This window comes from Nuphar pumila, chromosome 2, assembly GCF_984573655.1.
Source record: "Nuphar pumila chromosome 2, dmNupPumi1.hap1.1, whole genome shotgun sequence".
Taxonomy (NCBI): domain Eukaryota; kingdom Viridiplantae; phylum Streptophyta; class Magnoliopsida; order Nymphaeales; family Nymphaeaceae; genus Nuphar; species Nuphar pumila.
The window spans coordinates 105,197,733-105,211,287 of NC_143250.1; positions in this window are offsets into that span (position 1 = coordinate 105,197,733).

Sequence of the window (13,555 nt, forward strand, 5' to 3'; positions counted from 1 at the left end):
TGGTACACCAACCATAGTGTGGACTTAGGTGTGAGAAATTTCTATCAGCCATTTATTGTCGAGTTAACAAGCTAAACTTGTGATGAACTTGAGTTAAACTTGGCTAGTAGAGTTAAGACTCATTGGTTATCTTTGATGCACTTGAATTGATTAAGCATACCAATTAAAGATCAAACATTTTAAACTCATTTTGGTTAGCTATAAGCTAATGTTAGTCAAGTCAAACAGCTCTCATAATCAACACCAACTATATTAAAAGATTCAAGGTCACAATTGTAAACTTTGGTAACTATCTATGTCATTTGACCACCTCTCCCTTTGATTGGTCATTGTAAATATCTTATTAGTAAATTGTATTTTTGAGAAATGGCAAAAAAATACTATGGTTTTGAACGACGGGTTTAGAGCGTAGAAACTGATCTCTCTCTCTCTCTCTCATGAGGTTAATCGTATCAATTAAACTCTGCCCCCAATGACATCAGAAAAGATAAATCCAAGAATTTTACATCAATCACTAAAATGTCATCATCACCCTTGGCTTGAAATTTGAACATCCAGCACCCTCAGCTCAAATACCAAAAATACCTAAAATACCCTTATTGTTACAAAGGCTAATTAACTTGTTGATATCTTAACATAAGCAAATAAAACTTATTATAATTTTAATCTTTTACGCAATAAAATAGATTAAATAAAGGGTGTTTTGGTCATTTTCTTGTTTACGTGATATATGACTATGATAAGGCTTGGGCGGCGCTAGGGGTTAGAACTTTTGTAGACAGGCCTAGCCAAGAAGGCTTGTTGGGTCCGGTCGGACCCTTGGTCCACCTAGCCGTTTACAGCAGTCGCACGACTCGCAACGCACCCATAAGGACCAACCGTGCTTGACACGTCAGCCCTCGCGAAATTGTGGTTGGACCGACCGAAAGCGACCTATTGGTGTCGTCCAGTCCCTAAGAAAGGACCGTTGGTGGCGGCATCGTTGTTTTATGACGCGGAGATGCTGCCTCGTGCCAATGACTAAAATGTACATGTTTTCATTGGTCATTGACGATTTTGATCCTGTGGACATCCTCCGGAGATGCAAAATGTGCTGACCATCCATGGCCCAGTTTACTCACCCTCAACCCAGCATGGTTCCGAGCCCACCACCACCTTTGGTTGACCACCCGATTATAAACATATAAACAAAGAAACGTGCAGGTCATCTATGACCAAGTCAACCCTCCCCTTGCCAGCCATGGATCCGTTGGATGTTCATGTTGATGGAGTTGACCTCATATTTGTTAAGTCATGAATAAAGTGTGACTATAGTGTTGGGCTCAGGTCGGACCAGTTGCATTTGGTGTGTGTTTGTGCCAAATTTATACATATGTATAGAATACCTTACACCTAAAAGGCCATGTATAAGTCATAATCAGACATCACACACCCACACGGGCTCTCCTCATCTCACGAGTTCAAAATCCATGAAGAGCAACCTTTGTTCCAAACAAGTTTTCTGATAATCATGTATTGCAGTTCTAAAAAGATATTTTGAGGACAAATTTTTTTTAAGGGGTAGAATATAATTAATATCCATGAATTTTTTAGGAGTTATTTAAATTATCTATCATTTAAATGAGAATTTATGAAGTATTTGGAGTGAATATTCAAATTGATTAACCTATGTATTCGGAATTGGATTCAGTTGATGAAACCAATCCAAAGTTAAATGGTTGATTTTGGACCCGAGAGAGGATCCAAAATCAAACAAATCTATTGTGAGTTTGAGAGTTTGAGGGCTTTGGATATGCTCTATATAGATCGCCATATGATTCAGGTAGAGTATAATCCTCTTGAGGGGACCTTAAAGCTACCAACGGGGTTCCGCTTGTCTAGTATGAGCAGCTAGTGAACGTCGCCTTATGTTGGTACTTTGCAAGTTCAAATCCCAATGGGAGCAATTTGTAATTTTGGCACACTGTTGCTCATTTATGCTATCTTTTGTTTCAGTGACTTTTCTTCTTTTATGGGTGGAGGGCCCACCAATGATGAATTGGGTAAACCGCTGAGGGAGGGATGTGGTGGGGGCACAAAAGGCATTGGTCGTTTCCCTTTCTTCCTGGCCCACACTTGAGCAAGTGTGGTCTGCAATCTTTTATGTCTTCTGTTTTCATCCTAACAAGAGCATGGTAAGCACACGTGCACACCAAAATAAAGACTATATATGTATAAAGAAAGGGAAAGATGAAGAGTGTGGATTGTGTAGCCTCTTTTATCGTTAGGTCAAGTTATATCTGAATCTTTATCATTGATTATTAAATAAAAACATGTTTTTGATTAAACATTTTTATGCTCAGATGTGTATTTACTAAAATTTAATGGTAAAAATATTCATATTTTTTTCATCAAATCAATTTGAAACAATGCTTGTTTCTTAATAAATAAGCAATGATAAGCACATCTTTATATCTAGCATAGAAGACTTAAAACAAGATTTTTGGAGGGTTCTATTGTGGCTTAACTAAAAAGGGCAAAACAATTCTCATTTTCATATATATATATATATATATATATATAGATATAGATACATAGATAGATAGATAGAAAGAGAGAGAGAGTCACTAGAATATGAAAATTGAAAATCTGAGAACTATTGTGTAAATCATGATTTTCATAGATTTTTTATTTTTTTTCCTCTGAAATCTAATCGTGCAGATGTGATCTACATGCTTGATTTTATAAGAACTTGCCCTTGAATCATCAGATTTGGATGCAAAAACGAGAATTTGTTAAGGCTTTAAAATCAATAGCTCATAATCTTCATAAATATTCAAGCATTCAAAAATCGAATTTTTCATTGAAAATACACGATCCAATGGTTGATTCCCTGTAAATTCACCCTGCCAAACACATCTACATGGTTTGATTTGCAAAAAAAGTGTTGAAAATGCCTATATTTTTAGTTCTCTTATTCTAGTCTCTCCCTCTCATATATATATATATATATATATATATATATATATATATATATATATATATATATATTGAAATTTTTCACCCATTAAAATTTACATTTATATTTAATATAACATGAGTTTTGGTTCATTTGATAGTGACATAAGAGCTTATAAAATCAAAGGCTTACACTCTATCACAATTTTCATCATTTACAGAATTGCATATTTACATCCAAAAAAGACAATCCCGCTTAACAAGAAAGATGCCTCTCTCTCTCTCTCACATATATATATATATATATATATATATATATATATATATATATATATATATATATATATACACACACACACACACAAAAGTGGAATTCTTTCAAAAACAAAAAAAAAATAGAAGTGACTGGATGCAATGTATGGGTTTTGGTTAATGGATAATCCATTGACATGCTCATGGGATGCAGTAAATTCAGTCAACATCTTTTGTGTCTTCAACTATCAACTTCCACTGGTTGTAACTAAAAAAGCCAAGTTATTGCATTAATCAGAGGACCCAATGAGGGTAGACATCAATGACACTTTGTCCCTTCTCCAGAGTGGGATGCCTCTCGTGTGGAGGGCAATTTTCTTGCCGTTGGCTTTTTGGGCTGCCATCACACTGATTTGGATCGGAAAGGGGTCTTGCTTAAGTTGGCTTGAATCCGTATCTGGATCCGGGTCAGTCGAGGTGCCAATCCAGTCAGATCTGGTAAACCAAACTGAATCCAGCTAATAAACGGATTCCAATTCAGTTTGTGATTTTACTACTGAATCTGACAGATATCCCAAAACCAGTTATGTATAAAATTCCAAAATTCGGTACTGCCCTTCTGCATCTGTATCCAAAGCCAAATGACCAATATTGGATTGGGCAGGAATCAACAAAGGATACATCTGAACTGAAACCGAACGGTTTACATCCCTATATGGGACCAATCAATAAAGGAGGATCCTGTGGAGATATGACCGTATTTTTTTAAGGCAAGCTGGGTTAGGCAGACCCCTACCAGTTATACAATTGGGTTTTGAACCTGCAACTTCCCAACACAAGGTGGCGTGCACTAGCTGCTCCTACCACACAAGCGGAATCCCGTTGGTAGTTATGAGAGAGAGTTAGGTAGTTTAGAAAGTGATGTATATGTAGATATTAAATTATCAAAAAATAGAGAGAGAGTGTGGGATACATAAAAATATGTCAATTATTAATAAAAAACAGCTAAATTATAGATAATTTTCAACTTAAGGAGTGTACGTATAATTGTATTTGAGTGTAAGTTATGTGCATGTATGTGACCCGTTTGAAAGATCGACATGTTCTCTAGTAAGTGTATTATAAATAGATTTTATATCACTTAAAGTAGTGTAAAATAAATAATCAAAATATTTGACTTGCAAGCTATAGTTTTAAAGTTCAAAAACCTATTGCATTTAATGTATGTTTCTATAAACGATAAAGCTTGAGCTTGACTTGATAGGTCTAGAATTCAAATCTATGTATTTTTTCATAAACGAGCTAACTTGAACACGGCTTGTTTAGTTCGAGTTCATCATGAGCTTGAGATTGGCTTGACTCACCACAAAATGGAGTCGAGTTTGAACTCCGCATGTTCAGCTCATTTGATCCGTTTACCAGCCCAAATTTTACGCACAGCTCAATCCATGAGCTACAGTAACCAGAGTACCTTTGAGTAGGGATGCAAGCGGATTGGATCTGGATCAACTAAAAACATAAAAAAAGTCGGGTCTGGATCGGGTCAGAACAGCCAAAATCATAAAACTTTCATACTGGATCCGATCTGTTGGCATCCCTACCTTTGAGCATCTCTAATGTGTTTGGAAGTAAATCACTACCGATACTATGGATTGTTGGCCTCAACCACTAAATTGAGAAGTTTTTAGTTTATATGTATACACGTGTGTCTGAATAAACAAATCAATATTAGAAATATAGGAAATAAAAGATAAATTTTTTATAAAAATTAAAGACTTTCTGGAGTTGTAGGTGAAAAAATTGTGATTCTTCAATAAAAAAAAAAGAAAGCATGATATTTTCAATATATTGTGTAGGAAGGCAAGCCCATTAAGTGACCAGATTCTTTGGTCACTTAATGGGCTTGCCTTCCTACACAATATATTGAAAATATAGGTCGTGAGAAGCTACATGACTCCATCCCTACCAAATGGTATCAAATTGCTTGAGACCATCAATTTTTGATGTTTTTTCAAAATTCTGACCTTACAGGTGTGTTCATCATGATTGATTTACTAGAAATTGATGCTTGGATCATTTGATTCTTATACATGGATAGGTTTTTTATAAAGTTCAAAAATCAATTATATGTAATTTTCATAAATTTTTGAGGCTTCAAATACCATTTTTTCATCCAAAATGCATGATCCAAGTGTCAATTTCTAGTAAAACAATCATGCTGAACACATCTATAAGGTCAAAATTTTGAAAAAATGCCGAAAAAGTTCTTATTAGTGGGTAGGGTTGGTATTTTTTTTTTCTATCCAATAGGTTCTATTTCTCATATATATATATATATATATATAAGTTTTTTTTTCTTGAACATCCATGAGAAAAATCTGTCATCGCAGTTGATAAAACTTTTGAGGTCCTCCCAGCCCAATGGGGGAGTACTCTCAGCTTTGACCTTGCAGCAAGGGATGCCACCCACGGGTTTCAAGATCGCGGTCAACTTGGTTACATTCACAAGTTGCCCCTACCAGATGAGGTAGGACCCCAGGAGAGGAGTCCTTATGGGCTGTGGGGATAAGTTTGCAAGATTCTTAAGTAGGATTTTTTCATTCGTGTAAGAATATGGGTACCCGCATCTTACTTTTCTAAGCAATCTGCCGTATGGGACAGTTATATATGACAGAAAATAATGTTTCTAAAAGTAAAAAGTGGAGTTGTAACTAATTGACCATATGGAACAAACTTAAGGAATAAACACAACCCAAACCACAAAAGTCCACCCATAACATCATCAAACAGATCCACCTACCGATTAAGCTACATTCAATGACCTCAGACCATGGCATGCAGAATTTACAATATTTCTAATATAAGCAGGGATATCAAGGGGAAATCCATCTTAGGATTGATCATATTAGGACATGGGAGACTTGTTGATTCTAGTTGCTATAGAGAAATCTAAACGTAGCTTTGATTAGTGACGCCTGAATTATACATTTTAGTGCTCTCTCTCTCTCTCTCTCTCTATATATATATATATATATATATATATAGTAACCCATATCATCAAACACATAAGTCGGATTAAGTGTCGTGCCCGATCAAGTGGTGACACTTTGTCAGTTTTTTGCATACTCACAATTTTTAGTGGCAGTCTTGACCATTGCTAAATCTTTGGGCGAAAGCAGAGAATCAGTGGCGGTTCAAAACCGCCGGTAATTCTTGTTTTTTCAAAAAAATAAAAAATGTGCATTTGACTGAGTTTGAAGAAAAACCCATTAGAATATATATGCACTCACCGTCAAGGTCATGTTTGGAAGTGGGAAAAAAATGGGAAAATTCTGTGGAACAGCAAAAGCAGAATATTTTAATGCATTTTCAAACAAAAGAAACTTTTTTCATATGAAAAAGATGCCATGTTTGGAATTGGGAGAAGATTTTTTTCTTGAAAAATCAAACACTTGGGATGCACAACGACGACAAATTTTACCACCACTTCTCCACCTCCTTAAGGGCACATGTGAAAGTAATAAAAATTCTAATAGCAAAGGAAATTTTTTGCCTATGAGAAGTTTTGATATGATAACTTTTCCAAATGATTTTTTTTACTTGTTTGTGTATCATTAGAAAATGAGAGGGGGGTCCACCAGACGAGAGAGAGAGAGAGAGAGAGAGAGAGAGAGAGAGAGACCTGAAAATGGTGGTGAGTGGGAGCAAGATGAAGATGAAAGAAGCTCTTATTACAGATGATGGAATGAGATGAATTGTGGGTGAAGGTTGCCTTAATTAAAAAAAAAAAAAACAAAGTTTTTTGATAGAAAAATTCCTCTACCCAATTTTTTCTATAAAAAATCACTTCTAAAAAAACTTTTCTTTTAGTAATTCTTTCTCGTTTGAAACGGATGAAAAAATTCTGTTTTTTTTTTCTACTTTCACTTTTTCTACTATTTTCCCTCTTTCAAGTGTGCCCTAAGTGGAGGAATTTTTCATATGTATGAATGACGAAATCACACAAAAGTATGAAAAATATCTCTCATTTGGTAGTGCACGGGAAGATTATGATTTCTCCATATTGTACAGGATTTCCCATTCTTTGCCCAATTCCATACGTTGCCTGGGGATCTTGAAATTCAAGATTGAATAAGCAAAAAAACATCTACCACAAAACTCTTTCAAAGGTGGAGGAATAATTGCCCATCATACACTTGTCCAATGACCACTTTGCATATTCAAAATCATGATCTCACGGCTGACACAAGACAACTGCCGTGTTGGATGAAATGGTTGAATTAATATATATATATATATATATATATATATATATATATAGAGAGAGAGAGAGAGAGAGAGAGAGAAAGAGAGAGAAAGAGAGAGAGAGTAATGGGTACATGCTAAATGAAACGTGAAAAATGAGTTTTTCTGGTTTTTTTGGTTTTATTTTTAAATTCTAACCGTACATATGTGATCTATGTATTTGATTTTATAGGAATCAGCTCTTGAAGTGTTTGATTCCTACATATGGGTGGGTTTTTTATAACATTTGAAAAATCAATGGTCCAAAATCTTTGTAAAATTTTTAGGCTCCAAATATCATTTTTTTTCATTGAAAACACATGGATCTTAGTAAATCAATCACGCTCAAAACATTTATGTGGTCAGAACAAAAAAAATACAAAAAAAAACAGGAAAACCCATTTAGCACGTTTCATTTAGCATATTTCATTGAGCACGTACCCATTACCCATTACTTTTATATATATAGAGAAATGAAAACCTACAAAATGGGCATGACTACTAAATGAAACATGTCTTTAGATTTTGGATGTTCTTTCTTAATGCTCACCTTACATATGTGATCTATATGCTTATTTTTATAGGAACCACTTCTTAGAGCATTTGATTTGGATGTATTGATAAGTTTTTACAAGATTTTAAAATTCAATAGCCTACAATTTTTATAAAATTTTCATCCAAAATGCATGATCCAACTGTCATTTTCTAATAAATCAATCAGCTGAATGCATCTATGGGGTTGCAATTTCTAAAAAAAGCACCAAAAATCCACTATCATATTTCATTTAGCACCGTGAGAATACCATAAACAACTCCACTACAAGAAACCTTCTCAACCACTTGGTGGATCCATGACGCCATGGCTTGCGCAACTACTTTGTCAATGCCAATAAGAAGGTCCAACTTGCAACTGTTGGACCATGAAATGTTGAGTGCTAGCCTAGTAGGACTCTGACAAATAAATCCAAATTGAACCTCTCATAGAGAACCCTAATGGGCTTGGTTGGTTGGTCCAATGAATTGGGCATCTGCAATTCCTACGTACCGTGGTCTAGTGGCAAAGTGAGACGTGACAGAGTCAGTCTTGAGCCATTTTTTAAAGTATACTCTTCATATTACTCAACCCTTTCATTGTTTCAAAGACAGAGTTAAAAACTCTATTTGTTAATGATGCCAATATAATCTTTCAGTAATCAGACTGAATCACATTTGCCAACCAAATGAAGCACCAATAATCTTATCTTATTGATTAATCAATTTTATGATGCTAGAAAATCTTCCTTGACTTGGGATGTATTCCATATAACAATATTATTGCTAGCCTTTCACATTTCATTAGTAGATCATTTGTTTTCTCAATGCCAAATGATGAATCCCTACTTCTCTTAAGCTTTGTTTGGAAGCCGTTGTTGGGAGGGGTGGTGATAGGAGTTACCAAGATGGATTTGGCGACAACATCCTTGCAAGGACGTTGTTGAAATTCGCTGTGTTTTAATGTGGTTTTCGCTCCCAATGCAACTCTCAACTGTCTCGAGTTGAGATCAAAGGAGCGGCTAAGTGCCATGGTTATGTGACACTACATGACAGCATTGCATGAGGCCTACAACTGCATAGTGCAGGCCAGAGGCGGAGCTGGGGGGGGCTGCCTCCATAAACAGTTAATTTTTTTTTTTTAAAGCCCAGTCCTAGCCCAGCCCTGATTCCATATGAAATAGATTTTTATCCATTTTTGTAGCCCAGTCCTAGCCCTGACTGTAGCAAATAGTTTGATTTGTCCATATGAAAAAGATTTTTATTAATAATTGTAGCCATTTTTTATTTTATTTCAAAAAAAAAAAAAATCCAGGGCACTGCCCCCGAACCCCCGACTATCACACCATTTTTTTTTGGCTACACCCCTGTTTGCCCCCCACGCCTCACATGAATCCTAGCTACGCCACTGGTGCAGGCCTCACATGAAATTATAGGCCTCGTGCAATGCTGTCATGTGATTGACTAGTGTCAGATAGCCATGGCACTTAGCCGCTCTCTCGATCCTTGCACAGGCTGTCTTCCCTCCCAAAATGGTTAGTTGAGTTTACATTTTTAATACACTTTAAAAAAAATACATTTTAATACACTATAAATTATAGAATATGAGTCGGAGTTTGGGACTTCTTGACCCGATGTAACCCAAACCAAATTACCTAACTAGTTGTTACTTGGGTGGGTTCGGGTACACACTATTACGGGTCAGGTACCCAACCAGTTGACGGCCCTAGCTTACGCAAGAACTATCGTTGCAAAACCTGAACCATCTGTATGCTTAATTCTCATTAACGGATAAAATGATGTATCTTGTTATAGAAAACAACCATTCATAATCTTGTTTCCTTGGACAGAGGTCGGGGTGATATTGAAAGTCACCATTGATGGTGATTATCAATATCCACCTCCCATCATGGTGGATCAAGGGCCGGATCTAGATGCCAAGACCCTCGTTCAAAAGAATTTTGGGATTTGGCATCCGGTGCAAATGATTTTCAATATCTCTAGATCCAATACCTTCCAGACAAACTTCTTTCATATTTTTTTTTTCTTTTGATGATGAAGAAACCACGCTGAAGCAAGAAAAATCCCTGGTGGGGCCCCACAACCACCCTGCCTTACGTGAGGAATGCAGAACTAACTGAGTCAGCTTGGTAAAGCTCAGCTTAGTCTCAGCTCATCCCGTAAATGAACCAAGCTTGAATTAATCTCTGAGGCTCGACCGAGCATGATCGGCCTACTGGGCTCGATAAGGCTGGTAAGACTTCCACTAGCCTTAAGGTATATGCTCGATAAGGCTCGATAATATAAATTATATAAAATATATATTAAAACCTACTCGCCCCACCCTGACTCGAGCATTGTCCCGCTTCAAGCCCCCCCCCCCCCCCTACCTCGAGTGTCGTCCCTCTCTCCCACCCTATCTCTTAGATCTCTCTCTCTTTCCCATCTTGTCTCTCTGAGCTCTCTCTCAGCTTCTGAGGGGGATTTCTTCGCTAAAATTCCTCCTTCCAAAGCCCTGGTCGGTCGGCAACCACCGGTGGATTAAGTCGCCAATCGACAACATCCCCCTATACATCCCAATGTGCAGATGGACTTGTCATCTTTGCCGTCACCAGAGGTAAGCAAAGCTGCGACAAAGACGAGGACCCCTCTTCCTCCAAGGCCGCCTTCAAACCCTAACCACCCGCTCAAGAGGAAGCTGAACTCGGAGGCGGTGGTGCAGCTCAGCACTGCGCTGCAGTTTCATCTGATTCCAAAGTTAAGGTTAGGCTTTGTTCCTCTGTTGTCATTGAGATGAAACCATTGAAGAAGCCTAAATCTAGGAATTTACAATCAGGATTTCTGTTGTTGTCTGCTCCCTCCCCTCTCTCTCTCTTTATCGGCTGAGCCCGGGCCAACTCAGTCCGTTGTGGTCAAAATGAGCTTAACAAGTCGAGCTCGGTTCGGCTCGATACTCAGCATGAGCCGAGCCTATACATTGTAATTTTGTGAGCAAGCTGAACTTATACATGCCAAGCTCGGCTCGTGTGTATCCCTACTTACGTGGCCCACCTCTCAAAGCTATGGACACACCCGTGCACGAGCTTGTTTTTCAGACTTTCTTCAAATTTAATAAAAAGATTTTGGATCTTTAAAAATAGCATGATTATGGTGGTGCACATCAAGAAGCAGTTGGATATCTTTCGGTAACGTTATAGATTGGCCACCAAAAACTTCAACTACCATGTTGAACATTCAACGTTCTCCAATAACTGTACTTTTTGTTTTGGAGATTGTATTTGTATCCCCTTTGCATCTCGTTGCTTAGAAAACATTTAAGAACATCAATGTGACACCCTCTAGACCAGTAATTTTGACATCCAAACCATAGCAGTGGTTTCTTTACGTTACATAAAAAAAAAAACAATTAATAACATGATGGCCAAGCAGGAAAGCCATAAGCATAGTGACAATTCTCGTGAGATTTATGAAAATCTATTAAAAATTTAGCAATAAATTACCCCAAATTTAACAACGGTAATTTCTCACAAGTTTTTCCATCAAAAACATAAATATCATATTTTAAACGTGATATGTATGTTTTTATCTGCTATTTATCGTGAAAAAACGTGGCTTTTTTTAGTTGACTTCCAAGCCATCAGTCTTTATAGTGTCATATACAAAAAACATGGTTTTTCATTCGAGTATCGAATGAGACTGATTTTAACCTCATCTCTAAGCGAGGAGCATGGCCCTCAAAGATGGGTAGCAGGTATGGACTTAAAATTTGATCTCACTACTCTGGTTTCTCTTTGGATAAGACTGCCCAATCTTTCAGCAGAACTTTGGAACAAACAGTGGCTCATTTTTTGCATGGTCACCTCCTTGATGTTGATGATGGAACTCCAATCTATGGAGAGTATGCTCGTATATAGGTAGATTTACCACTCAACTTTACACCATCATCTTCGATTAAGGTGACTATTGAGAAGGACCGTGATGGAAATTATACTCCTCGGTGCAATGGGTATTCGTGCAACTAAGCTCTCAGGATATAACTGAGCTTTCGCCTTCTCGTGAATGATCGATCCACACCCTGCACTAGGTGAGTCCAACAACCTCAACATGGATCACCTTGAAAACCTCTTGATTAGGGTTGAATTGGGTATGAATCCTGTGTTTGGATCTAAATTCTAACGGTAATTGAGTTGAGATCTAAACTATAACTGAATATGTGTTGATCAACAACCAGATTTGGATCTTGGATAGAAATCTAAACTATAACAGATTTGGATCATGTATAAGGATCCAAACTATAACCAAATCTGAATCCAGAATAGAGATCCAAACTATAATGGATCTGAATCTTAGGATTGGATCTACAACGAAATCTAAATCTTAACCACAATTGGATCTGAGCTAAACCAGATCTGGATCTCTACTTGAATTTTGGTCTAACCTAGGAGAGAGAAATGCACCAAAATTAGAGAGAAAAGCTTCTCAACTAGAGAGAGAGAGAGGAAAGTTGAGTTTGAGATAGAGAGGAGAGAGCAGTGAGTGATGAAAAATGAGGAGGAGTTGGGTTTATATAGACTCTCAGCCCCCAAGCCTCATTAAAGGGTCATAAAGAAGACCAAACGGTCCAGCAGGTAAGGTCGAAAAACCTAGAGAAAAGGGTATTGGTTGAGTCCAAATTGACCCTCTTAGACCTTTAACCATCCCTCAACCGATCAAAGTCAATGGTCAATAGGTCCAGGGATAAAGACATCAGATCTTGGAACGTTTGGGTCTTAAAGGTCAAAAAAATCAGTTTAGTAGGATAAATGCATACTATTATGGCTAGGTCAAGAGACATATATGGACATGAGATCAAAATCATCCAAAGGTCAAAAAAGTTAAATCATAGCCAGACCGAACTGAGTCGGGTCTGGGTCCAAATTTTAAACTCAAACTCAAACCCAAATTCAAATATAAATATAAATATATATTGTTTGTAATCCAAAATACAAGGCTTGTTCAAGCCCAAAATCTAATGCCTTTGAGGGCCATGCCCTCTAAAGCACCACCCTCCTATATAAGGACAAAAAAAGTTTCTACAAATTTCAATATATGACTAAACTTTTGTAGAGAACCCTATACCCACATACATAATAAAGATTTTAAAAATAGAATGTAAACTTACGCAGTTTTGAGCCAAAATCCAATAATCCCCCACGTGAATCAAAACTATAAGAAGAAGATTCAAGAGGTTGTTCATGAAGATTCAATGCATAAAGTCAAGGTATATTTTGGGTTTAAACTCCCATATTAGTGTTACTTAGTCTTGGTCAGTCTGGAACCTCAATAGTGTTAGCTTTTAATTGAGAATCCTAATTGACCTTCCAAACACTGTAACACACACTTTCAATTTAGGTCGTCATAGTCTGTCTACCAATATATAGAAGTTGCACATTAAGGGTCTTGTGTTGTATTTCAGTTTCATGAGTGCTCTAGAGACAAAGCCCAAGTTTCATAGAAAGCAACCATCACCTTCACACTCACATAGGTAAGTTCATCAAGGGTGTAAATCTGT